The sequence below is a fragment of the Falco peregrinus genome, chromosome 4 (assembly GCF_023634155.1).
Source record: "Falco peregrinus isolate bFalPer1 chromosome 4, bFalPer1.pri, whole genome shotgun sequence".
Lineage (NCBI taxonomy): Eukaryota > Metazoa > Chordata > Aves > Falconiformes > Falconidae > Falco > Falco peregrinus.
The window spans coordinates 31,146,507-31,171,589 of NC_073724.1; the positions used below are offsets into that span (position 1 = coordinate 31,146,507).

General features: G+C 39.6%; 1 protein-coding gene across 5 annotated transcripts in view; it reads right to left on the reverse strand.

The window, feature by feature from the left end:
- The window catches only part of SH3KBP1 (SH3 domain containing kinase binding protein 1), a 232,069-nt gene that overhangs the window by 126,014 nt on the left and 80,972 nt on the right, over positions 1 to 25,083 (reverse strand). The gene's annotated exons all lie outside the window — the stretch shown is intronic.

Here is a 25,083-nt window from a genome sequence, read left to right on the forward strand (position 1 = left end):
TATTAAACTACACATTAACTCAGTCACATGCAGAACTAAAAATGTGTATGTTCATCAAAGCTACTAGTTCTAGTACCAGTATCTTTTAAACTTCATAGTGTAAATGATTATTTTGGGTTAGCATTACGGGTGAAACTCCCATCATGAGATGAAAATTGGAACTTGGTGAGAGGGTTCAAACAGACTTTTTTAAAAGTACTTTAAAACCAGTTAAACAGTCCTGGTAAATACTGGACAAGCTCACTCAGCTTCTCACCTGCTTCCAGAGATGCAAAAATATCCCTCAGAAGCAAGTGGGGCCTTTACACCAGCTTTTGCCAAATGACCCATTCTCTTGCCCATTTCTCAATGATAAGAATTTGTTGCTCTCATCTACTGCCTTTCATGAGCAGTACATTCCAAGGAGCAGCAAATGTTTCTGTCCTCATTATAATGCTGGGCAAGCCAAGACATATTTCAACAGAGTAGCTTTGCCCCCATCATCCATAACTTTGGGACTTAGTTCATTGCCACATGCGCTGGACTGGGATCCTCCACCATCTGTCAATGCAATTAGCATCTGTTGATGTGAGGGGGCCTATTACCCAACACAAGATCTTGCACTTGCCGGTATATTTGGTTTCTTTTCTCATACTCTGAAGACAACTTGCAAGGATATAATACAGAAAGAGTTTGTTACACTGACTAGCATACAATGAATACAAAATGACTGTGTAAGGAGCTTTAAGAAATACTGCAAGGCAATAGGTATCTGTGGCAATAAATTAGCTTTTCTGAAGAACAAGAAGAGGTACACCAACTTGGAAACATGCTTTCTTGGTTGGCAGATGAAGATTTAAAATGCAAGAACAGAAACACAAAAAGATTTGCAAATGGTCCATAAAAGCTTTTTCTCCTTTTATTCTCATTGCATACACCTTATGTTGTCGTGGGATAATCCCAACTATTATCTCCTTAGCCAGGTTTTGAGATAGTGGTCAACTGCTTTGCTCTTTGCTGCTTTTTTGTCTTGATTTCTAGAGAAAGCATTTGAATAAACCAAAACTAAACATGAATTGCTGTTGCCTCTTTTTCACTTCTCTTACGTTCCATCACATAATTCACACAGCTTAAATTGTCTATGCACAGTAGCACTTCACAACATATAGTAAATGAAAGTAAATAGCTCCAATTTGTGGAACCACTGTGCACATTCAGTTTACCTTGTGTTCTTCCCTATATAAATAAAGGCATTTAGATCAAACCGCATGGATTCCTACACAGTAACCTCCAAATATATTAACTTTGTACTACCAGCTTGCTGTCTTGAATCTGACTTCTGTCCAACTTAACTAAAAAAAAAATATTCCAGAACAGCTTTAAAAAGTATGCCTTTTTCTTAAAGAATGTTAACAACTGTGCTATTTTATTTTTAGCTACCAGAGTTTCAGTGCTATTTGACAGGTTCTCAATCTCTGTAATGACATTAGATTGCAGATCTTACTCTGATCTCTACTAGATCAGTTTCAAGTAAGCCTTTCTTATCAGGGCAAACTCCAACACTGTCAAGATTTTATTTTCGCTCCAAAAGGTAAAAATATACATTAAACAAATGCCTCAAGAAATGCTGGAAAAATGCAAAAAATACAGCAACCGATTTTCTGGTTGCTGCATTCATGAGAGCTATTACGCAATGAACACATGCAATAAATCAACACAACAAAACCCAAAATTCTCTTTCATACTGCACAATTAGGATATCAGTCAGATTTTTAACCTAAAATCTTGTTTTCCTCTAGAGTATCTATACAATGTAAATATTCATTTTGAAGCCATTAAAGGCAACAAAGTTAAACAAAAAATATGAACACATCCACAGACAGAGCAGACATTCACTTTCCTGTTCAGTAGCGTTTCTAAAATACAGAAAACTACGCTAAATTTGCCTTGGAACGTAAGCCCAGACAAATCCTAAATTCTAGGAAGCTAATACATGAAGCTAGATGTCCTGGTAAGCTGAGAAAATGACTCATCCAGTCTGGTGTAACGGGTCTGATTCTGCAACACTTACACCAAGACGAGTAGCCACTTGGGCAGAAACATTCAGGCATGTGTCTCCCATGGCAATTAAGCCATGACATTTTCAAAACCTTGCAGAGAGCAGAGCTGTGGCAGGGCTGCTCACTGGGCTGCTGACACACATCAGCTCAGCATGCGAGGTTACACAACTACCTGTCCTTCAGCTCTGCTGAAAGGAAAACACACCAGGAGGAGCCCTCAACTGCACTCCTCCTGTTAAGATTTGTTATTATTTCTCAGCTACCATCGTGAAAATGCTGTAATTCAAAATAACCTGCCATTTTAAAGGGCATGTTATGCTATACTTTGTTATTTGAGAGTTGCACAAGTGCCCAGGAATACATGTTCAGAAAAGCAATAAACAAGTATGATAAATTGAAATAAATCAATTATTCTTGTTGCTGCTGGCCCTCTGAAGCCCCAGGCACCATTACCTCTATGACAACTGAGCAGAAGGAAGGTTTCCCAAAAGTGATCTCAGTACTGAAAGTGAAAATTAACATTCACCGTTCCACAAACAACCTCAAAAATGAACAGTGCCACAGTATCCACATGGGATAGTTCATTCCACAAGCACAGGGCAAGTATTCCTGTATCAGGCAGACCAGATGTGTATCACTATCCTCCAAAACTGAGCAACAAGGCAGGGGGGACGGGACGAAAAGGCTGTTTTGGCAAGTCATCAGCCTATGTACAGTGCAGGGGCAGAACAAGCTGCCCAAGGCAATGTTGGAGAAGAAGGGGAGACAAGCATTGCGTAATAGTTGCATTTAGCCAGCTCTGCAACATCTTTAGCTTTTGGTGGTGAGAAACTCCGAATACCACAAAAATTTCCCCATTTTCTTAGTTGTTCTCTTCAGTTTAACAAGCCTCTGTGGTATTTATAAGCATTCATTTTTATTAAATTAAACTGATGAGCTATGAAGAGTGATGACTTACGGTAAGAAGGCTGCCAGCAAATCAGTGCTTTAATATAGTGTCATTTTAAAAAGATGCCATAAACAGATCATGTTCTTTTGGTCTTCTTCCTTTAGCATTTTTCGCAAGCTTCTAACACATTTAAAAAGCAGTAATTTTTCAAGTGGGTATTTAATCAAAAGAGCCAAAAGGATAATGTTCAATTCCCTCATTAATGCCTTGTACCTTTAGTTCTCATGGAAAGCAGGCTTTATACCTCAAAGTCCTCCACTACTAAGCACACCCAGAGGTTTATAGCCCTGAGTGTAAGGGATTTGTCTGACTGCAATTATTAATGCTAAACCAACAGCACACATCAACAGCAACGAATTGCCCATGTTGAGCAATGCATTTTGTTCAGTGCTGGAGAAAAAGGAGCATGGTACTTGGCTCTGCAAACCACAGAAAAAGATTCCACTTCCTGAAGTTAGTTTAAGTCTGAACTTTACATTGTTGGTATTATGTTGCATCCCAGTTATTTCAAATCAAACTCCCTTAAGATCTTCTTTCTTGCTTCCAGACATGCTCAGCTTAATTCCACCCCCACACACCCCCCTCCCGACATTCAGAGCTTATCTTTGGTATATCACCTGTTACAAGAAAAAGTTCTTCAGGACAATCTAGCTCCTTAGTTGCGCTTCCACAACTTCTCTATCTGTGAGTGACTCTGACGAGAGTTCCTACACAGGTCTGTAGAGAGATCCCAGGCAGAAGATGAGAAGCAGATCAGGTAAGTCCTGCCACATCTCAGTCTCTCAAAGTATTGCCTACTCCAGCACACGTCCATCTATCAACCACTGGTTTGCTTTGCTTAAGAGCATTTATCCAAACACAAATGCATTCCCTAAAGGTCTGTAAATTCCCCAGGTAAGACTTGCATTGAACAAAATTAACTAACATTGAATAATTCCTAAGCCACCCCCGCATAGCACATTGCCAATAAAACTGGAAGCAAGTGATACAGAAATTAAAAAAAATTGCTCATTAGCACATGTGATTGCACCTTATACCTCTCAGGCAATCTCAGACATCTGTACTTCACTAGACAGTCCAGACAGACAGAAGCCAGACATACTACCATTTCTTTTAAAGCATAAGTTTTATTACAAAGAACTTACTAGCCACTACAGGCAGAACTTTTAAATTATACTATGTTCACTGACTTATGTTCCAGATGCTGGCACGTAGGCAGCATTTTTCTCCCCTATGACTATGCCTTCATTTCATTTCATTCAACTTTCAGGTGCATTTGCATGTAATTTCACTGCTGATGAACACCTAGAATTCAGCAGGATTCTTGGCAGAATAGTTAAGATGATCAAAAGGCTTCTTGCCAAAAGACAAACGTATTTTTATATACAGAACACCCAGAGCACTTAAATAATAGTTACAATCTCTTCCAATCGCTTGTTAGTCACTACTTGATCTCCCTTGCTGCATTAATCACAAATAACTAACCTCTGGTTCCAGTACTGAGATTCCCATTTGTCTACCCCAGAGGCCTAATTTTGTCATAACAACCAACATAATTAAATGATAGTAACATGGGGAGAATTTGCAAGCATGCTTAGATATTTAGGCAGTTAAAAGGTTAAGTTCACTCTAAAAGACCCTTGCTTCTACATCTTTCAAGCACTTTGTAAAATCTCTTCTGTAGTCAGGTTTTTAACACAGCACTGGTTATTACATCAAATAAGTATCCAAGGCAGACAGCAACAAACTACATGATGGAATATGTTATAAACCTGAGCTGCATAAAAGGAAGAAGGCTAATTGCTCAACATTGAGAAGAGACAAAAAGGGCCTCCAAATATTTGCCTTCTGAGAATCAAAAGGGAAAGTCACTCAAAGTTAAGGCAGATTCGGTCAGGAGAGCAGGGAACAGGAGCTGCTCTGGCATAAATGGAAAACCAAAAACATAGAGCATCTTACAATCTCTGGAAAGGATACTAGTACAAAGTCATACAATAAGTGGCCCCTATGTGCTCAGCCCAAACACTGCTGCTTACATCTGTACAATACACTAATTATCCAGCTTTTTCTCACTGCTCCCTTATTATTCTGTTTCCCTGCATAACCAAAAACCCCCTGAAATCCAGCATGGATATATTTTTGTCTTTACAATAATGCAATAAAGCAGTTTAAAGAAAAACATGGATGCTTGGATGTGTTTTGTGGATACACTCTACGTTTATGAGGGCAGAACAATTATGGGACTGAGTCTGTGTGATCAATCATACTGCTTAAAAATGTCAATACATTCTTGTCAAAAATGCCAATAAAACATTCTTCTGTAACTTCACCATAGCTAAAGGCAACCACTATTAAATTATGAAAAAATAAATACACACAATTTCTCATAATATACTCCTGGCACTTCATTACCCTCAAGATTTACAAATATTAAATAATTTTCCAGCAACATATTTCCTGTTCTGTATTCCTTAATATTATTCAATATACAGATTAAGACAGCAGGATAACATAGTCATAGGTTTAAATTTACATTCCAGCTGTGTATATGGTCACAGATATGCATAATTGGTTTACAATTCTCTTGTATCAGTTTGGAAGAACCTGTATAAAAATGCTTCCCAATTAAGTACTATGCACATCTAAGCCTCTGAAAACTTTGCTGCCATCTTAACCCTCTGATCATTTCTGACTTCACCTTTACTTTCTGTACACCTTTGCATCTGTTACACTAAATGCCATCATCAAATGTTTTGATTGCTTCATCAGTCACCTGTAGCACTGCTATGTCTCGGTATGGTATTCGCATCTGTTTAGAGAGGCCCAAGCACACACTCCAGTGCCACCGCACACCTCCTCAAACGCTGAAGCTGCGATACTGGAAGCTGGTCTTACCCAAGGGAGCTGCTTGACACAGAGTAGAAAAGGACACAGGAAAGCACATGACCCCAAAAGCAATTGAAACAAGACATGCTGACAGAGAAGACAGCTGTCAATTACTCCCTCGGTACTAAGGGTTGAACACTTTTGGAAGCCCTCTTACTATGTGCTGTACCTAACTATTTCAGGTACAAAATACCTGCTAAAATCTTGCTTTACAAGCAGCTTTATCTAGTTAATCTTTGATGCTGTTTGGAGAAGGCGAACAGGAGGAGCACACAGCTTCCACAGGCAAACCTTGCACGACTGAGGCATTTCAGCCTACTTCCCCTGGCCGCCTCTCAGTCAAGCCTTGTGTTCACACATATCCCCACAGCACAGCTGCAGCTGCTGACAACTTCCACTTCCAGGCTAATGCTCATACTTGTCCTCAGGGCTAAAACAATTTTGTATGTTATTAACAGCAGCAGCATGTTTGCTTACAGAGCTACTATGAGCTACACTGTGTCCTGATACATTCATCTGTAAATATTAAATCATCTCTTAGTATCAGTCTAAGTATCTTCAAAAAGCAGCACCTGGGAACTAATACGAACCCTGGCTGTTCTTATAAAGTATGTGCTGCTTGCATTATTGAAAACCAGAGAGTAACAAAATTCAGTAATATAGAAAGCTTTATTTAAGCATAGAAGGAATCTGTATCAATAGTAGCACTCCATATCTCTGACAAAATTTTAAATCAAGCACCACACAAAAGATACTTGATATCTTTGTGCTTCAAGGAAAGATTAATATAAATACATGTAAAGCTCTGCATAATTCACTACTTTTGTCTTTGAAGATAGATGCCAAAGCATGCAAAACATTCAATAACTTATTTGCCTCTGAGGTAATTAATACCTATTTATTTACAGAAATACATCTGTAAGTAACTTATTACTTAAGTCAGCTTCTTTGTGGGTTTTTTTTTTTTTGGGGGGGGGGAAGGGGAGTAAATTACATTTCCTTGTCTACTCCTGGATCACTTGTCTTGTTGTTTTATTATTTTGCAGTGTTCACAGATGTTCAATATCTTAAAACCCACTAAGAGAGTTGAAGCCTGCACTGAAACTCCAATTGAAACAACCTTTTGTAAAGACAAAGAGAGTATTTATACTCAGAAAAGAGTGTGTGTGGTAAGGTAGGATGATGACTCACTAGCAATAGCCAAAAGCAAACACAGCACTGTTTCATCTCCTTTTTCAACAGATCGAAGTTTAATCTGAAGCTGGGACAACAACAAATCTGATGACCACTTGCCTTCATCTTGAGACTAAACTTGCTCTTGCAAATTAATTTGTAATGAACATGTATGCACATAAAACATGTCTGAACTCCAAACAGCTTAGTGAACAAAACCAAATTTGTGTGTGGAAATAGAGGAAGACCGAGCCACAGAGTCTATCTAACCGAAGACAGAGCCACAGAGTCTATCTAACCGAAGACGGAGCCACAGAGTCTATCTAACCGAAGACGGAGCCACAGAGTCTATCTAACCGAAGACGGAGCCACAGAGTCTATCTAACCGAAGACCACCTCTCCCCCAGGACAGAATAGCACTTCATGGTGACACGTTCGCTTGCAGACAAACCCAGAGTGACTATACTAACACAGTCCCTTCTTTTACAGTACCTAGGCATCGGCAGCTGATGTAAAACTGTCAGTCCTTCAGTTTTCACTTCAGTTAGCACAGAGATGCATGAGTGATAAAATATTCACCAATGTATCTAGCCTTTTTCTTAAAGCGGGAGTATATAAATAAGCCCTTTCTGAGTCAGAATAATTACTTCACATCTTACTCCGTTTCCAATATTTTAAACGCGGTGTGTTCTCAATGTAGAAACCCACAAAGAATACACCGTCATGTTTGTTTTGGGTTGCAAAAGTTTTGTTCTAACAAGTTTCAGGTTAATCTACTCTTTGGCATGTTCGATACAGACCTGAGTGGTGGGAGTCAGCAATCCCTGAAGAGATGAGCATATTAAGGCAAGAACCTCCCCTAGTGAACAGTGACTGCAGAGAAATGCCCCCCCGCCCCCCCCCCCCCAAGCTGAAAATACAGGATGTTCTGAATTAACTTTGAAATATTTCATACAGTTGAAGACATGTGTCCTTTGAAATCTGTTCTCACCAATGATCACAAAGTTCTGAAAAAAAGCACTAGATTTGATGTATAGCACAACAATCAGTCTTCACGTTTCCCCATGCCCAGCTGACCTGCCTGTAACCGGAGGCTGAGTCACAATGAACAAAACAGATTGCAGTCCAAATGCAGAAGATCCGCTTCTCCTCATTGAAAGCCTCATTGAACCAAACCTTGTGTGACCAAAGTCATTCATTGATATAAGAGCTTTTCTAGATTTTGAGATCCATCAGGCAACAGAATATAAGAAACAAAATATTTAGACTACCAGAATACTGTCTTGGCTGTCCATTGTCTTGCGTTATTTTCCTTGCGAATTCATAATCTTTAAGACATCTGTTATCTCAATCTGGCAAAGAAAAGAATCTCAAGGAGGAGGCAGGCAAATGAATCATTTATCATCTGCCCTCTCTCCTCCTGACTGCTTCTCTGTTAATTTCACATGATACAGGAACAGTTTATTTATAAAAGGCACCATTGATATCTTCTAATTTTGAACACACATTAACTGATTGTTTTCTTCTATTCATGCCACCTGCCCCAGTTTCCAGGGCCGTATTTACCTCTTAGTTGCCTTGCCCATATTCAGACTTCTCATTGTTTTAATCTTTGGTCTACACACATACATCATTTGTTTTAAATGATTACGGTGTGATGAAAGTGAGAAATAAAGGACTGACAGCATGATCACCCTAAGAAATTTTATATAGGCAGGCAACTGAAAATGAAATTGCTCCAGCGTCGTCCAGCATGGGAGCTATGTGGTGTTAAAAGAAATACATATAAGCCTCCAAAAGCTTCTCTGTTTAAAGCTGCCAGTTAAAGGATGCAGTGCATTACTGGGACCTGTTGGCCACATGATGGTTAGCCAAGCCATCTATGCTAGAGATGCTGCTCTAATAGGAGAGCACTGGCAAGGCAGGCAGACATACCTGAGCAGTGCTTGGCTTCTTTGACCTTCCAGTCTTTCAGCATCGGCTAATGGGCTCTATGGCCAACATTTACTTGCATTTACTTTTTCAGCTGCGCTCTCACCCTATCCACAATACATCCCCCTCAGCCTTTCTTGATACCCTCTTATGCTGTCCACATTTACCTTTTTATTCCACGTACAATCACACTTTATAGAACACTCCCGTGCAGAAAGTCTTTGTAAGTATAGAGTAGTAAGCTTGGATTTTAAGAAACCAGCCTGAGACATGGCGTGGCTTCATTCTCATGCCTTGAGCATTCAAGACTACAAGCCTCTATCTGTACAGCATCTTGCTATTTGGCCAACAGCCAGAAAAGCAGGAAAGGAAGGTTTCACCAGACTAGGACTGGACCAGGATCTCTAGTTGTTAATGGAATATAGTTAATGTTTGGTTGGTTGGGGTTTTTTTTGTTTGTTTATTTTTTTTAGTGGGTGGGTGGTCAAACACTGGTGAAGGTTGCCCACAGATGTTGTGGAGTCTTCATCCTTAGAGATACTCAAAGCCCAACCAGGCATGAGCCTGGGCAACTGGCTCTAGGTGACCCTGCTTGAGCAGGGGGTTGACCTAGACCATCTCCAGAGGTGCCTTCCAACCTCAGCTACGCTGTCACTCTTTTTAAGGCTACCCTTTAAACCCCCTATGCCCCATGATTCTGTATTATTTCTCTGTTACTAGTCTTGTCTACAGCTTGATTGCTAAAATCCAACCAAGCTGCTCTGAGGCACTCTCCTTCCTGTGAGTCAGCCTCTGACAGGCAAAGATGCTGAGAGCAAAGTATATTATTGCAACTAGGTGTGAGCTGTCAGCAAACCCGCAGAATCTTGATTTCATATACTTGATGCCTTTGCTTGCTTACAAACCTCATGTGAGTACAACCCATCCTCCCGCTCACCAGACTGAACCAAACTCCCTTAGGATCTTATCTACAGTAAACACCACTTGGGATTAGACAGCAAATACTAGAACTGCAGACTATGAAGATTGTCATTTCACTAGGGAGCTGCAGACAGCCTCTCTAGCACTTCTCAGTCCTGTCTTGCTTCTTAACTGGTAGGACTTTCACCTAGGTAACTGAAATACAAGGGGAAATGCAGCCTTCAACTTATACCAAAAATACTCCAGAGCTACTCATTGCTTATTTTTCTTCTTAACCTCAAAGAGAAATCAGGAAGATAAACTTGCACATTTCTGCTCCTCTCTGTATTTTGACAAAGGTGGCATAAGGTGAGTGAAAAAAAGAAGTGTGTGCTTAGCAGTATGAGAAACTTTTATGTATATCTGCTTATTATTAAATTATTTAATCTTTGTATGAGGAACAGGGCATCCAAAAGTCTCTAAAAAGTTCTTTCATAAGCAGCAGAATTAATGAAGCTTGGAAAACCATGGATTTTCAGCCAGTGCCTTCTAATCACTTCAAACTCTACTCGCCCTCAACACCCCTTGCCCCAGCTTCTACTTGTATTCAATACCTGCATGGCTGAGAAAGTGATAGTAGATGCTGGGACTTGCCAGCACACCTATGTGACTTGGCCACTGGCTGCTGCCTCTCGAAATGGAGGGTTTCATTCAGTTCATAGCACTAATGGGTGTCATATTCCTCTATTCAGCTTTCAGTGTAAAAGAACTATTACATTCCTATAAATGCATTAAAGACCTCTACTCTTCTGTCAACAGTAGCTGATACTGTCCAGAGGGTCAAAAAAATCCAAGGGAAAGAGGGCAAATGAACAGATACTCTCAAACAAGATTCATTCCATTAAGAAACTGGAGTAAAACTTCTAGTATCAAAGGCATCCAGACCGTCTGAGGATGACACTCCTTTTGCTACATGATTACAATATTAGTCTCTTCCCTCATACACAAACCAGTATTTGAGCCCAGCTTCTCTGCACAAAGAACAGGCGTTGGGGCATATGCTAGTCACTTGCTGAAGATAGCTTCCCTGGAGTGGCACCTGGAATAGCAACATGGGAGCTACGTTCTCCATCTCCCTGAATGATGTCTGCCTCCTGGAGGCTGTGGTTAGCCCCCAAGGAAGGTGGAGAGCTTGAAGGGGGAAGTAAACTTCTTACCTCTTTCTTCCTTTACATGGGCCTGCAGGGGAAATAGCAATCTTCTTAGAAGACAGGGATGTTAGCAGAACCAATTTTACACTTTAAATAAATTTTCAGAAAATGACATCAGAGCCTTCACATTCTGAAATTAGTTTTATGATAGGTTTCCTACAGGATCTGAAAAAGGAAACTTTCAAGAAGATACATGGCATCTATGAAGAATCTCTTTATGACAGATTTCTCTCCAAGGACTCAGTTAAATTTTTATTTCAAAAATTAAAATAAAAAAATAAATTTGAAAAATTTTGAATTTTTCATTTTTTCTTTAAATTTAATTGAATTTTACTTCTATCACATTACATTTGGGGGTTTAAGAACCAGACAAGAGTATGGGAGAAAATAAAACCCTCACATTTTTCTGTATTGTGTGCAAATCAGTATTCTGCTTTCTCTGATTTATTTAAAAATAAAATTCTTCAGTGTAGCAGTAGTTTATTTACATTAGGTCCAGTATTTATACTGAAAAGCTTAAGTGGAAATCTAATGTAATCTTTAATACCTTACATAATGAGGTAGCTAGTAAAGAGTTGTCTCCTTTCCACTGGGGACTGCAAAGGCTAGAATGTGTCCGCTCCCACATTAAATACCCTTTTGTTCTAAAGATGCTGTAGATGGCATTATGTTTCTAAATAAACTTCGAATAACCACTTGAGCAGTGTGCCACTCTTGCATTAAGCAATGAATTTCACAATGCAAATGGTGGGGAAGCCCCAGAACACAGCAAAGGCAGATAGCTCAGGCAAACTTATGCACAGGATTTTAATTACTCTGCCTCCTTCCAATGGTCAGTTCATGCCTCTAGTCTCAGATTTTTGGCACAGAACTTCCTAAAACCTGACCACAGAACACATGCTTGTTGGGTTTTGTGTCTTTATACTAAAAGCTTGTCTGCCTTCTGATATCTGTAATTCTGTCTTCTCTATGTGCTGTGGTAACTTCCCATATAAAATTGAGAACAGTGATTAACAAATGAAACATTCTTTCTCCTAATGAAGAGATCTATTGCCAACTATTTAACGATCTTCATTGTATCTTCTGCTTTTTGCTAGTTTTCAGTGGGTTTTAAAAGACACTGAAAGATTTCTCTACAGAAATAACCCAGTCTTACTATATTCTACCCAATGCCAACTTCTAAGCTGTACATAACTTCCCATCAAAAACCTCCGTTGCTTTGCTTACTCGAAGTCCCTCATCCAGTAGCTACCCCAGATTCCCCCCCGATATACCTGGGCATGTCAAACTTGGGTGACTCCTCACCTCAGTAATCTTTCGCTCTGCCTCTAGGGTCACAACCATTTCCACTTCTGACAACATGCTGAGGAGTGATGACTTCATGTTAGTTCTGATCTGTGCAAGGATGAAACTTCCTGCCAAATTAACCAGTTCCTGGAATCCAGTTGCACAGCTCTCCTAACTCTATCCAAAGATGGAACTGCACCCAAGATCCCCTACTGAACCTGCCACCAAACCTTTTCTTAACGCTTACTTTTTTCCCCCACAGCAGCATTCACACAAACTACTATCTCAATGTTTAAGCACTAGGCCACCTCCACAAACTTTCACCAGGTCACTGCCTAAGATTCCTTAATGTCATGTTAATCAACATGTTAGAGCTCTCCATGTTGAACTGAGCAATTTCTTCTGGTTTACTGTCCCTTTCTTTTTTTGTTCTGTTTTCCTTAAACAAGAGTTTTCCAGACTTCTCATGTCAGGCAAGGCAAGCAGGCTGGTTACGTGCCTTGCCATCTGGGTAGCCTTTTTCATAGCATCTGTACACCCATCACTACCTGTCTGATCACCCTCTCCTGAATCATACAGTCTATTAAAAAACTATTGTATCAGCTGTTATGCTGATGCATTTGTGCAATAACATTAATTTATTTGTAAAAATATTATTTGTGAAAATAAAAGTAATAAAAAAGTCCTCAAAATGCATATTGTGCATTTGAAAGCACTTTATCACGTTTACTATTTTCCTGGCACTACCAATTCCCATTTTTTTAGTGGGTTTTTCATAGGAGAGTATCAATTTGTATAGAAATAAAAATGTAAGTTGAGGACTACTCAGGCTGACAGAGCAGTTGAGGTACACATTAAAAGAAACTCCCTCACCTTAAAATAAATAGATCAAAAAAATCTGTCTGGGTTTAAAGTTTGTAATGTCTCAACATATTTTTTTTTCTTTAGTTTTGCTGGCATAAACACTATCTTTTCCTAAAAATAGCTGTCAAGTTCCCCTTTTTTCCATTACACTTACTACATGAATGAGATGTTACTTCCTCAAAGTTAAAAGCTGTGACTAAATAGGTCTCTGGCTCAAGTGAGCTGTGTCTGTAATGAATTCCATCTCCAAAACAGTTCTGTGGTTACAAGATGAAGAGTGGGGATGGGAGAAGCGTTCTGTATAAGAAGGATTTTATATACAACTGCAATTCTGATTTTTTGGGACACTGACCAAAGCACATACCTCCCCAACACAAGAGAAAAGCGAAGAGCAACAGTGACCATTCAAACTGACACAGCAGCATGCCTGTGTTCTTTAGCAGTTGATTTAATCGAATGACCATGAACTATCTTTGAAAAAGCTTGACAAAGTATCGCTCTCTCACAGCACTTTTAGAATGGTTTTCATCTGCAATCAAAGAAAAGGCAGCACTGCTGCTCCCTCTGCTTCTCCCAGCTCCTGCAACACTCCCAGCTGTCCTGTCAGACCAAGTGCTTACGCAGCAGCGTGAGGAGGCAGACAGTGAACTGACCTGCTGTTAAAAACAACCCCAGCATTTTTCTTGCTAGTTTCGTGTTAACCTCCATCACTCTCCTTGTCTGGCCCACCAAGCAGCCAAACATCTGTACCAGGACACGGGAAGAACAAAAACAGGAAAGATGGCTCTTTTTTTGGTGGCAGTGCTAACTTAACATCTCTCTGAAACTACAGCCTCAGGCTAACCTTTCAACATTTATTACTTCTATTTTCCAGTACTCTATTTGTTCAATAGCTGCCAGGCATGTGAGTGAATCTTTTGGTTTTCATAAGGTCAGTGGACCTTTTTTTAATTTAAATAATTTCCTGGACACTTCCCGACCTCTTATGAATTCCCAGAAGTAATCATGACCCATGTAATTTAGGATAACACTATGCTGAGTCAGTAGTCTAACAGCGAATTCCTAGGCCTGAAAAAATACCAAGTCTTATGACTGTAGTTGCAAAATGAAGCAATAATGGCTGACATTGCATCTTGCAGCTTTTGCAGAGCTAGACACCAGACTATACAGACTGGGGACATCTGGAATCTGGCAAGAGTCTGACAGAAGTCTACACAAGGTACACGTGGTACTAAATGAAGCAGGGAAATACAGTAATACAGCATTTAAAGTTATTTAAAATGAATGGAATATCTGGTGCTAATGACTGGAGCTTGTTTGAGGGTACTTTCATTGGTTATTTTACCACTGAAATATCCCAAATGAAGGTATCACAGAGAATGATAGCCAACAGGAAAATACATGACCTAGTGTAAAAAAGGCTGTTTAAATGCACATGATGGCTTAAATTCAAGCTAGTGGACAGCTGGGATGCTACTGTACCCTTTTTGATCACTAAACACAGCATTATCCCTGTCATCTGCTGTAGCGCACTACTCGAGAAATCTGAGCAAAGAATACTGTGCCAGGCCGAGCACTGTACACAAAGCTGATGAAATCCGGTCCCTATAGAAAACAGGATCAGAAACAGATTCCAGAGTAGCCAGGTATTTCTGTGGGGAAGCAGGTGTACCTGGACTGTCACGGGTGGCCTGGGGTGCTTGCAGGAGCCAGTGCTCTCTGGAATAATCTGTGCAGGAGAGTAGCAGATGTATGAAGATGCAGCCACAGAAGATGCTATAGTAACAGCTAAAACCATGAGGGGCTTCACTGGGCCGATGCAGCCCTGCCAGAGGATCATGCTAGTGGCACTACAACCCCACTGACTTCAGCGCTCATTCCCAGCTAATTTGGGCATCTGCAGGGAGCTGCTTCTCACCATGAGGACCTCTGCCCAGCCTCTGCTTCACTTTCTAAATACAGTCAGTGCTGAAGTTAGGAAATAACAGCTCTTGCTGTGTGACAGATAATAATAATCTTTCATATCACAATCTTGCGCTTGGGGCCAAGAATCAGCAATCAGCCACTTGTCAGCACTTCCATGTTTCACTCCCTTGTCAAGCACAACCACCTTACCAATCAGCTTGGAAAATAACCATCATCAGCAACATGCTCTGAATTTTTAAACAGGATGATATTACAAATTAATACCAAGCAAGAAACAGGCACAAACATGTATTTATAATTAAAAAGAGAATGCAGAAAGATATAGAATAGGAACTACTGCAAACTACTGGGGCATCTTAACTATGAAATCATACTAGAAAGCAGTGAGGTAACCATAAAAAAAAAAATAAGGTAAACAGTACAATACATCAGAACGCACCACTAATAACAGCACAACTTTCCATGTTGTGAGCACCTTGATAATAGTGGAGTGAAATTCTGAAATAAGATAAAACATGCATGAAGTATTAAATGAAAAAGATTCAGGAAGCTTCATGCCCGTGGAAACATGAAATATACCTTTGCAGGCATAGTATCTTGTTACTCGAGTCACTGCACCTACATAATATATGAATGTGCAAACTGAAAGCCTACATAGCTAATAATCCCATCCTACTCAGAATAATCCAAGCCATGCATTATCAACACTGTCTGATACCTTCATGTGTTTTTCAAATCTAGTTATAGCACAGCAAACTTCCCTAACTTCAGGAGCATTTAACCAGATGAATCAAAGTATTTCAGACCATGTATAAAAATAATTAAAACAAATGCAGTGACGTTCATTCCAGGCATGTTATTTTATCACAAGAAAGTTTTTACAGCCTGAATAAATACCTGGAAGTAAAATATTTCATAGATTCTATCACATCATAAAACAGCACACACAATGTGCCTTACAGGCAATATTTTCATATAGTTTCTTGTCACTTGCAGCCAACAGCAAAGTTTTGCTTAAAGCACTCTACGTGTTGCATACATGCACACAAGGAAGGGAGTAGGGCAAGAGAACAGGTGAAATGCACCTGTGCAAAGCACATTGAGAGTTAATTCCCCCCCACTGACACATACTCCTAAGGAAACCCCAGACTGGCTGCTGGTTCTCAGAGATCCCTCCCACCACATACTTCTAAGCAGAACTCTTTGCTCCGCTCTCCTAAACCACCAAGGCAGTGGCAATGCTTCCTACCAGAAGCCATGGTTCATTTTTACTGTGTACATTCTTGCCACTGTCTGCAGAAGTTATCCCAACCTGGGTTTATAAATACCATTCTGTCAGAAGAGGAAGCTCTCGAATAACAACTGTAGTTTCCTTCTGGTCCAAGTAGGCAGAAGTCAAAAAGTTTCCTGCACTGAAGTGATTCAACAGCAGCAGAACAGGTCACTCTATTCCAATGCAGACAGCACAAGTATGGAGCTGTTTTTAAAAAATACACTTGTAGGAAAAAAGTACAAAGACATTACACTTTCACATACCTCTGAAAATCTGCTTTACAGAGGGGTGTTTACTGGGTTAAGAACAATTTCTCAGACCAATAATTTGTACAAATTATTTAGGTCTTCGATTCATGTCACATGACACTGCAACTTGAAGGAGACCCAAGGCCCTGCTTCTCACCTACAATCCCAGAAATCATTCAAAGGTTTTTATGGTTGCCACAGAGCCATAATTTCCCATTGCCTCAGTACGCTGATTAGCGTCCACAGCACCGCTGGCTCTTATCACTGTCTACAGGTGATAGGGGAAAGATGTCAACAGCCACACAGGCCTGATTCCAGTCCAGCAGGGAAGGCTAACACCACCAGTTCCCTGTACCTGTGAAAGCAACACAGCACCATCCCAGCTACCATTCAAGCAAGCAAAGGCAAAGCAGCACTGAAGTGGGGATCTGCCTGTCAGCATGCAAGCACACTTAAATGGGTGTATTTAACTCAGCAGTTACAAATTCATCCGGATTAATTCCAGGGATGACAAGACAAGCATTCTTGACCCATTTTAAAGTTTTAGAGCTTATGGGAAAGACACTAACTTGCACACTAAAAGTGTATTCTCTTGGCCCCAAACCTGCATTCCAGATAGGGTTATGTTTTATGTTCCACAGCAGTACCCCGACATTGCTCCTTTGCTTTCATTGTCTCTAACACAGAATAGGACTCTTTCCTACCACAGCTGCCAGATACGAAGTGTAGATACCCCAGGCTAGGTACAGTGACCCCAAGGCTCAGTTTGAGGTGAGCCACCCTGCTCATCTTCTGCCATCCCTTAATCAAAGAAAGCTGTGAGAGGGGACAGAGGAGAAAGGCTGGTCCACTGATTTTCAAATCAAGTTAACCATGTTGTTCTTCAAAATCCCATGCCACCTAGATGAAAGGCTAAAAGAGACAGACACAGCTACAGTCAGGAGGCAGAAGGCCAGGGACAGACCTCGGAGGCAGCTTGGCCTTGCTAAGTGCCAACTGACATCCTGCAGCAGTGAGGAGGGAACTGCTGGCAGCACGGAGACATTTCTCTGCAGAACCTGGTGGAAAAGCAGTCTCTTTTCTGATGGGGAAATTGTTGAAGAGGGAATTTCAGACTCATTGTTGTTGTTGCTTTTAACAAGTACGGCTCTCTAGCATTTAGTATTGTTTTATTGGTTTTGCCTTGTGTTAAAGGAGATTTCAGTGTAACTGCTAATAGGAAAACATTTTGCACCCGAGTTTGACAACACAGTTGCTCTTGACTAGTACCTTTTGGACAATTATCATATCCTGTGATAAAAATGAACCAGCAAATTCTTGTACAACTGTTAGAAGATATATCGGACTTAATTTCATGCTTCAGACACATAAAACATATTGCAAAGCTTTTAGAAAGGAAAAAAATCCTGTAATTGATTAAATAAAAATTCCTAAGTGCTCACAAAAGAGTAGATGTAATTCTATCTATTCCTTCAAGTGCAGAATTTTTTAGGTATCTGCATAAATTACTTGTAAAAAGATTTTCTTCTCCTTGTTCTTTCAACTGTCCCTGTAGTCCTATTCCACCACTTCATCTGTTCCCTCTCTCTCTTCCTTAAAAATTCACGTCTCTCTCCTTTCCCATCCAGACAAATATAATTCTGGATCTACCTTTAAAATAAACAGCCAATGAACCTAACTTGCATCCTTATTTGCCTCCGTAACTACCCTCTGTTTCATCTGTAAGCTGCTCAGATTGCCAACCGGTGACTTCTCATCCACTTCTCTTCAGACTCTATATGAAAAGGTCATCTTCTGCCTCTTCTCTGTCCTGGGTGTCAGCATCCAACAGTGCCTGTTAAATTTTAAACCCAACACTGTCACAAATTTCTCCATACTACCCTCCTAGTTTCCAGAAGCAGATTTAAATCTTTCATTAAAACAAGTGTCCTTTGTCTGCAAAAAACCTGAATACATTTAGCCTGCTAGCAATCATCCAAATAATGCATCTGCCCTTGTATTCTTCTCATTTTTTATTCATCTATTACCTTATTTCATACATATATATACACGCACACAGGTGTATATATAGTTGGCTCCTTGATGCAGTGGCTGTATTTTTGTTCAGTGTTTTTACAGAATGGTCCGTAAATGGGATTCCTAGAACTAAACACATGACACACAAGAAGACGGCCATCTAGGCAAACAGATGAAGATGCCCAGAGGTTAAACTTCACTTGGAATGACAATTTACACCAAGAGGGATTTCTACAACCGATTTCTACAGGCTGCTCCTGCACTGAGCCTCATGGTATTCACCAGGATCCCATACCAGTGGTTGGATCCAACTATGCAGAATTGCAGAAGCTACATCAGGGCTCAGCATTTGTGCGTTTTGCAGTGTACCAGTAAGGTGTAATTGGAAAGAAAGGGCAGGCACTTAGGATAAAAAGAGGATGGGAGAACTGCCCAGTAAATGACAGGAAAAGAAATGATCTCACTGGAATAAGCTATTGGAATCTGGAGAGATAATGAAACCTTAACTGAAACCCAGGACAGCAAATGACCATAATATAGAAAAAAGATTTTAAATATATTAAATCATTATTTAAACAGAACTTGTAAACAAGATCTGCTTGAAAAGAATGAGTGAGCACCCATTCCACTGTTGCCAAGATAATAACATCGAGATCCTTCTTCCAGACATTTATCATGTCAATGCTCAACAGACTAGTGTCAAATTTAGATCAACTGTAACACCTATCCGTATTCCTGTTCTACAGATTAAGCCTCTCTTTAGGCAGATTTCACAGTATAGCTGCAACTACAAAAGAAACCCCAAAAGAAGTAAACTCATCACGCCATGAGACAGATAACGCAATAATTTTAAATTGCAGTGTTTGATGATTTCCCTTACTATATAAATGTATTTATGTAAAAGGATATTGACTATAAAAGCATGGCCCCATGATGCAAGAAAGCATGTTCACGCATTAGACAACTACCCCTCACCTTAACACATCTTATTCACCAGCTCTGAAATTGGCTATATTCCATGCACATGAACTGTCCCCTCACTTTCACTACTGAGAACTATTTTTCATCAGAAGAAAAGAATCATGAAAATAAATGATAGCAAGAACCATAACTTTTCCATGTACCCTCTACAGGTTACATAGATAAAACAATATACTGTTTTGAATAATCAAAGGGGAACCTTACCAAGTAGAGAACTTTCCTCTAGCATGGGATAAAGTCATCCACACCTGCCTCCAGAAAAATTTCTTAAAACACTACAGACCACAGACACCACACACACATCCCAAGTTTCTTCCTGGCTGCTACCCCACATGTCCAGCACTGACAGGTGTCTTTTCCTGCCTCTCTGAACTGAAAACAATGCCTTTCAGTGCAGTGTAGCTTACCTGAGGGTAAAAATTACACAAGTAGTTATTTTCAAGAACAGTACTTTTAAAGGAAATGTGTATTATCTGAGACACTATTTATGCATATGCAGATATGGTGTTTAAACTCAGAGAATAAATATTTTGCTGAATTCGAGTTTCCTGTGCCATTAATTTTTTACGTCTCATTTTGGGTTTGTGTCATATGTTGTATGCATATTTTAACCTTAATAGGCCGATAAGTATGTTCTTATGCATATTTGTGTAAACTGCATACTGATTATACACCAATTAGCTGATCTTAAAAATGAAAAGGATTTTTTTTTTCATGCTAGCTCTAATTGCTCTGAAGTTGGCAGTACTTGCAAGGGAACACCAAAGCCTGTCTGTGGAGAAGGCCTGGATGTATAAACAGCAGAAAGATATTCCAACCAAAAGACAGATCAATGTCTTCAAACTCCCCGTGTTTGAAAGGAAAACCAAAGCTGAGCGTACTGAGGGTCAGACACCATCAAACACATCACTGGGACATGACAAAGGCAGTCGTTTGCACTAGGTTTAGTAATAAAAGATTTTATGAAGAAATTTTGAGGTTTGCCCCTCTGTAGAACAGTATGACCAGAATCATAGCTTACACTTAATATAAAACTCAGTCGTCACCAACTTGTCTTTTTAATAAATGGGTGTCTTTTTGTATCCAAATAATCATTAAACTATTGAACATAATTATGAGGCATCTTTCTTGTGAAATACTTTTCCCATTTGTCTAATTTACAAAAATAGACTTAAATCTCAGTTTTCCATACAATAGATTTGTTATTTATTCAGAACATAAACCTATCATATCACCAAACCTACTTACAAAACTCTCCCTTTTAGGATAGGATGCAAATTCTCTTTATTATTTAAATGTAGGGTGGAAGATAAAATAATTCTCAAGAGAACTAGAAAAAACATTTCTTTGCTTTCAGTATTTGGCTCTGATTAAGAACTTGTAACACATGATGAGCTGTTCCAGATTTGCTGGCTTGAGCAACCTCAGTGCAGACTGCATTTACAGTTTATATAAAACAAATACATCTGGCAAGGCTATATATCTTTTCCTCAAATATGTTTACTTGTTACAAATGCTGTTAGTTTACTTAGAAAATACAGCCTATCAACTCCAGTTTTGCAATTTGGCCTATGTAAGTGGGGTCCTATTCCCAGATACACAAAATAGCATAAGGAGTGGTATATTTAAAAATAGAATACGCAAAAATCAGAACAAAACTATCCTAAAATTAGCCATAGCCATTTCACAGTTAAGCTTAATGCATGCCAGTTTCCATTGTGTCCCTTTATACCTGAATGAAGATTGTACTGAATTTATGACAGATCTGAAACAGTTGCACAACGTTGGATCTGTTTTTAGATTTTGGAAGTTAATTTAGAAAAAATGAAATTTCACCATGATGGAAAACCATTTAAGAAAAAAAAAATATATCTTTCAGTGTTTTCCTGTTCCAAGAGCTGAGTGTAATTTTCTTACATTATTAAATAATAGGAACAAAAGCAATAGTTTTGATTTTTGCTTTTTTCAAACAATCTGAATATGTTTTCAGGGAAGAAAAGGCTTTCCCAACCTGTTGTTACCAGGCTGCAACAATGCAAATTCTAAATAAAAAAAAAATATCTTTTTTTTTTTCTAAGTCAGCTTTACAGAATCATGGAATGGTCAGGTTTGGAAGGGATCTCTGGAGATCACCTAATCCATCCCCCCTGCTAAAGCAGGTTCACCCAGAGCAGGTTGCACAGAATGTCTCCAGAAAAGGAGACTCCACAGCCTCTCTGGGCAGCCTGTTCTAGTGCTGTGTCACCCTCAAGGTAAAGAAGTTTTAGCACAATAGTTCTATATGCCAACCAAAAATTCTGGATCAGCAAAAAGGATACACTAAAAGACCCACACCAGGCAAGGAAAGGACCTTCTTGTCATATGAAATGTAGGAAGAAGTGAAAGAATGATCCCTCTCAGATTCTGGCAAAGGATATGCAAGCCAACCACAGCTGACCTTCAAACAGCTTCAGACAGGTTGTTCAGTGCCACAGCCTTTTTCCCTAGACAGGGGCTGATAATGCTGCATGTGAAGCACCCATCAAATCTAGGCTAGAGCAGCCTGGGAACCAGCCCTGGGAACTCTCAGGGAAAGCACACAGACTTTATGTTTCCCTAACCCCATCTCTACACTCGAGCAAATGGTCCTTTTTGGAGCCTTTCAGGGGTGAAGCATGAACTCACTGTAACACTATATTAAAATGCTCAGTTTCATAGATGTTAACTGCCATCACTACCTGCTATAACAGATCTCAACATCTTTACAAGGCAGGTATAAACCCAGGTTTTGCCAATAGGCAGCCTGAGGCAGAGGCAGATGAAATACCTGGAAGCTATGAATAAATAAGGATGTGCCACTGCAATAAATCAGGAAAAAACCCAAACCTCTACCTATCTGAAAAATCAATACAAATTAAGAAACCTGCTCCTGGTAATTTGGCCAACAGAGTTTAAGTGGTTTAGCAAAAGTTATATAGCAACTCTGTGGCAGGCTTTGAAAATAAACCCATTGTTTCCTAGGTGTAGCTAGCCCTAACTTCTAGATCATACTTACAACCTTGTAAATAGAGGAAATAGCTACAAATACTAACTTTCAAAAATACATCATGGCCAAATGTAACAGAGTTTCCTAAATTATGTCCACCATAACAGCAATTTCTACTGTTTGTTTCCGTTAAGTCACTAATATTTATGGTCAGCCAGAAACATTAAAGGATGAAAAATGTTCTGGTTTTACTGCCCCCAGCAAAAAGCAGACAAAATCAAATCCTTCCATCTTCTCTTGATCTTTATAATGAAAAACTGAACAATTCATGCATGGTGACCTACAACTAATTAATTCCACAGTCAGTTGCCACCCTTAATATGTAATGGAAGTACTAACCCAGGTAGGCTACTACTAGTGGCCTTACACCAACTTTAAATTGTTCCTGGATTACTACTTTGGATTGTAGATGTAATGTCCATTACTTATTCAATGAAATAAGCCTTTACAAGAGGCGTTTACATATACACTGATTTTATTAGAAGAACCCCTGATTTCAATACAGTGCTTAGAAATATTTGGCATGAACGAACAAGATATAAAGCTGGATCCTGAACATCTTTTGTTCAGAAATCCATTTTTTTCTTCTTAGATACTTAGATATTTCTCACAAATAATTCAGCTATTTTCCTTGAATAGCACTGTTGGACACTCATCAATATTCCTCAAGGGAAAAATCTCTACAGGCCAGAAGGCCAAGTGGCCAAGATTCTTCTGCTTAAAACGTAAATGCCTGCTGAAGTGCTGCCACTTGAATTAGGCCAACCAAGTTAAGTAGTAAAACTATGCAACATAACACCACAGCAGCAGAAAAGCACTTATCACCATCTTGGTAACAGAAACACAATACCAGCACAGAATACTTCACTCCCATGTCACTGGATCTGCTGTGAAGTTCAAGCAGCAAAATTACATTGAGCAAGCAAATAAATAATACTGCCTACTGTTTGAACTGCTGAACAGTAGCTGAAGACCTTTAGATGCATCCCTCTCTTCTTCACTTCCTAACAACAAGGGAGGGGGCGCAAAGCAAAAAACAAAAGTACCCTCTTTCCATGTCAGGTCACATTCTGTGATCAGTAAACAGACTGAGGTAGAGTTTAATAAAAATCACAGCACAAGAACACCTGAAGAAAAAAATCCCTGTGGCATTTAGGGCTCCTTCAGTGAAATGCTGCAACATTTTCTACAAGGAGATTTGTCACACAGATCTTAGAAGACTCTTTATTACTGAAATTCCTGCTTAGCTGTCCTCACTTAAGCAAGGCCGCTGTGGCACCATGCTCAAAAAAATCCCAGAAAAAAAGGGGGGAACCCCTCTTGGCCTTGTTATGCTTGTTATTCTCAGCTGTACTGCTAGACTATGGCATGCTGCAACTGCTTGCTCTGCAGCAATGGAAACAGCTGTGGAGAAGCAGCCAAAATGAAAAATTTACTAACCCTGACACTATGTAGAGGTAGCCATGAGAAGTGCAATCCCCACCAATGAAATCCAATGCAATAACATCCTAACATGAAATCTGCTGTTTCCAAACCTAACCCCTTCCTCAAGCTACAGATCTTCATGTCAGCCTTTGCTTCTCTCCTTTCAATGCATATGAAGTTTTGTATTCTCCAGCTACAGGCAGAAAGAGAACTTCTTTATCTCCTCAAACCTTTAAAGCTTCTGAGCCAGAGGGAAGAAAGAGGAGGAGAAAGCCTGCACTCTTAAGTACCGTATTTGGAGGGTTATCCCCTTGTGACTGAACTGAAGCTCTGCATCTGCCACAGCTATTAGCCTTCTCCAAATAGCAGCTGAAGCAATATGGAACAGACTTGGTCCCTAGATAATTTCCCAGCTACTCATACAGTTCTGTACACCAGCCACGAAAAAGAATAATTCTTGGTAATTTAATTCTGCTGTTGCTTGAAAAACCTATGACCCAAAGCAGAAATGTTGGACATGTCTCCAGATTCAAGATGACATCAAAACTCAAAAGACAAAGCTTCCAGAGATTTATTTCCAATTTTCTCTCAGAGGACATCAATCCTTGCAAAAAAGATGATTACTCGCCCTCATATCTTAAAGGTAGCCATATATTTTGCAGAAATTATTAAATCTTCCCCACTTGCAGTTGCAAACCTTAGGTTTAAAACCTCTAGTTAAACTGCAGCTCAGATACAGCATTTGCTGGTAATATGGAAAAGAAAATTTCCATATGCATAGTCCTAACAGTATAGAAGACATGCCAAAATGGAAATTACATTACAGCAATGATTAATGACACCAGATTATGCTGTACAAAACAGCAAGCAAGAAACTGTCCAGTGAATTTCCCAGGCAAAAATACAGCCCATCTCTTGCACGTAGCCAATTGTCCTCCCAGAAACAAA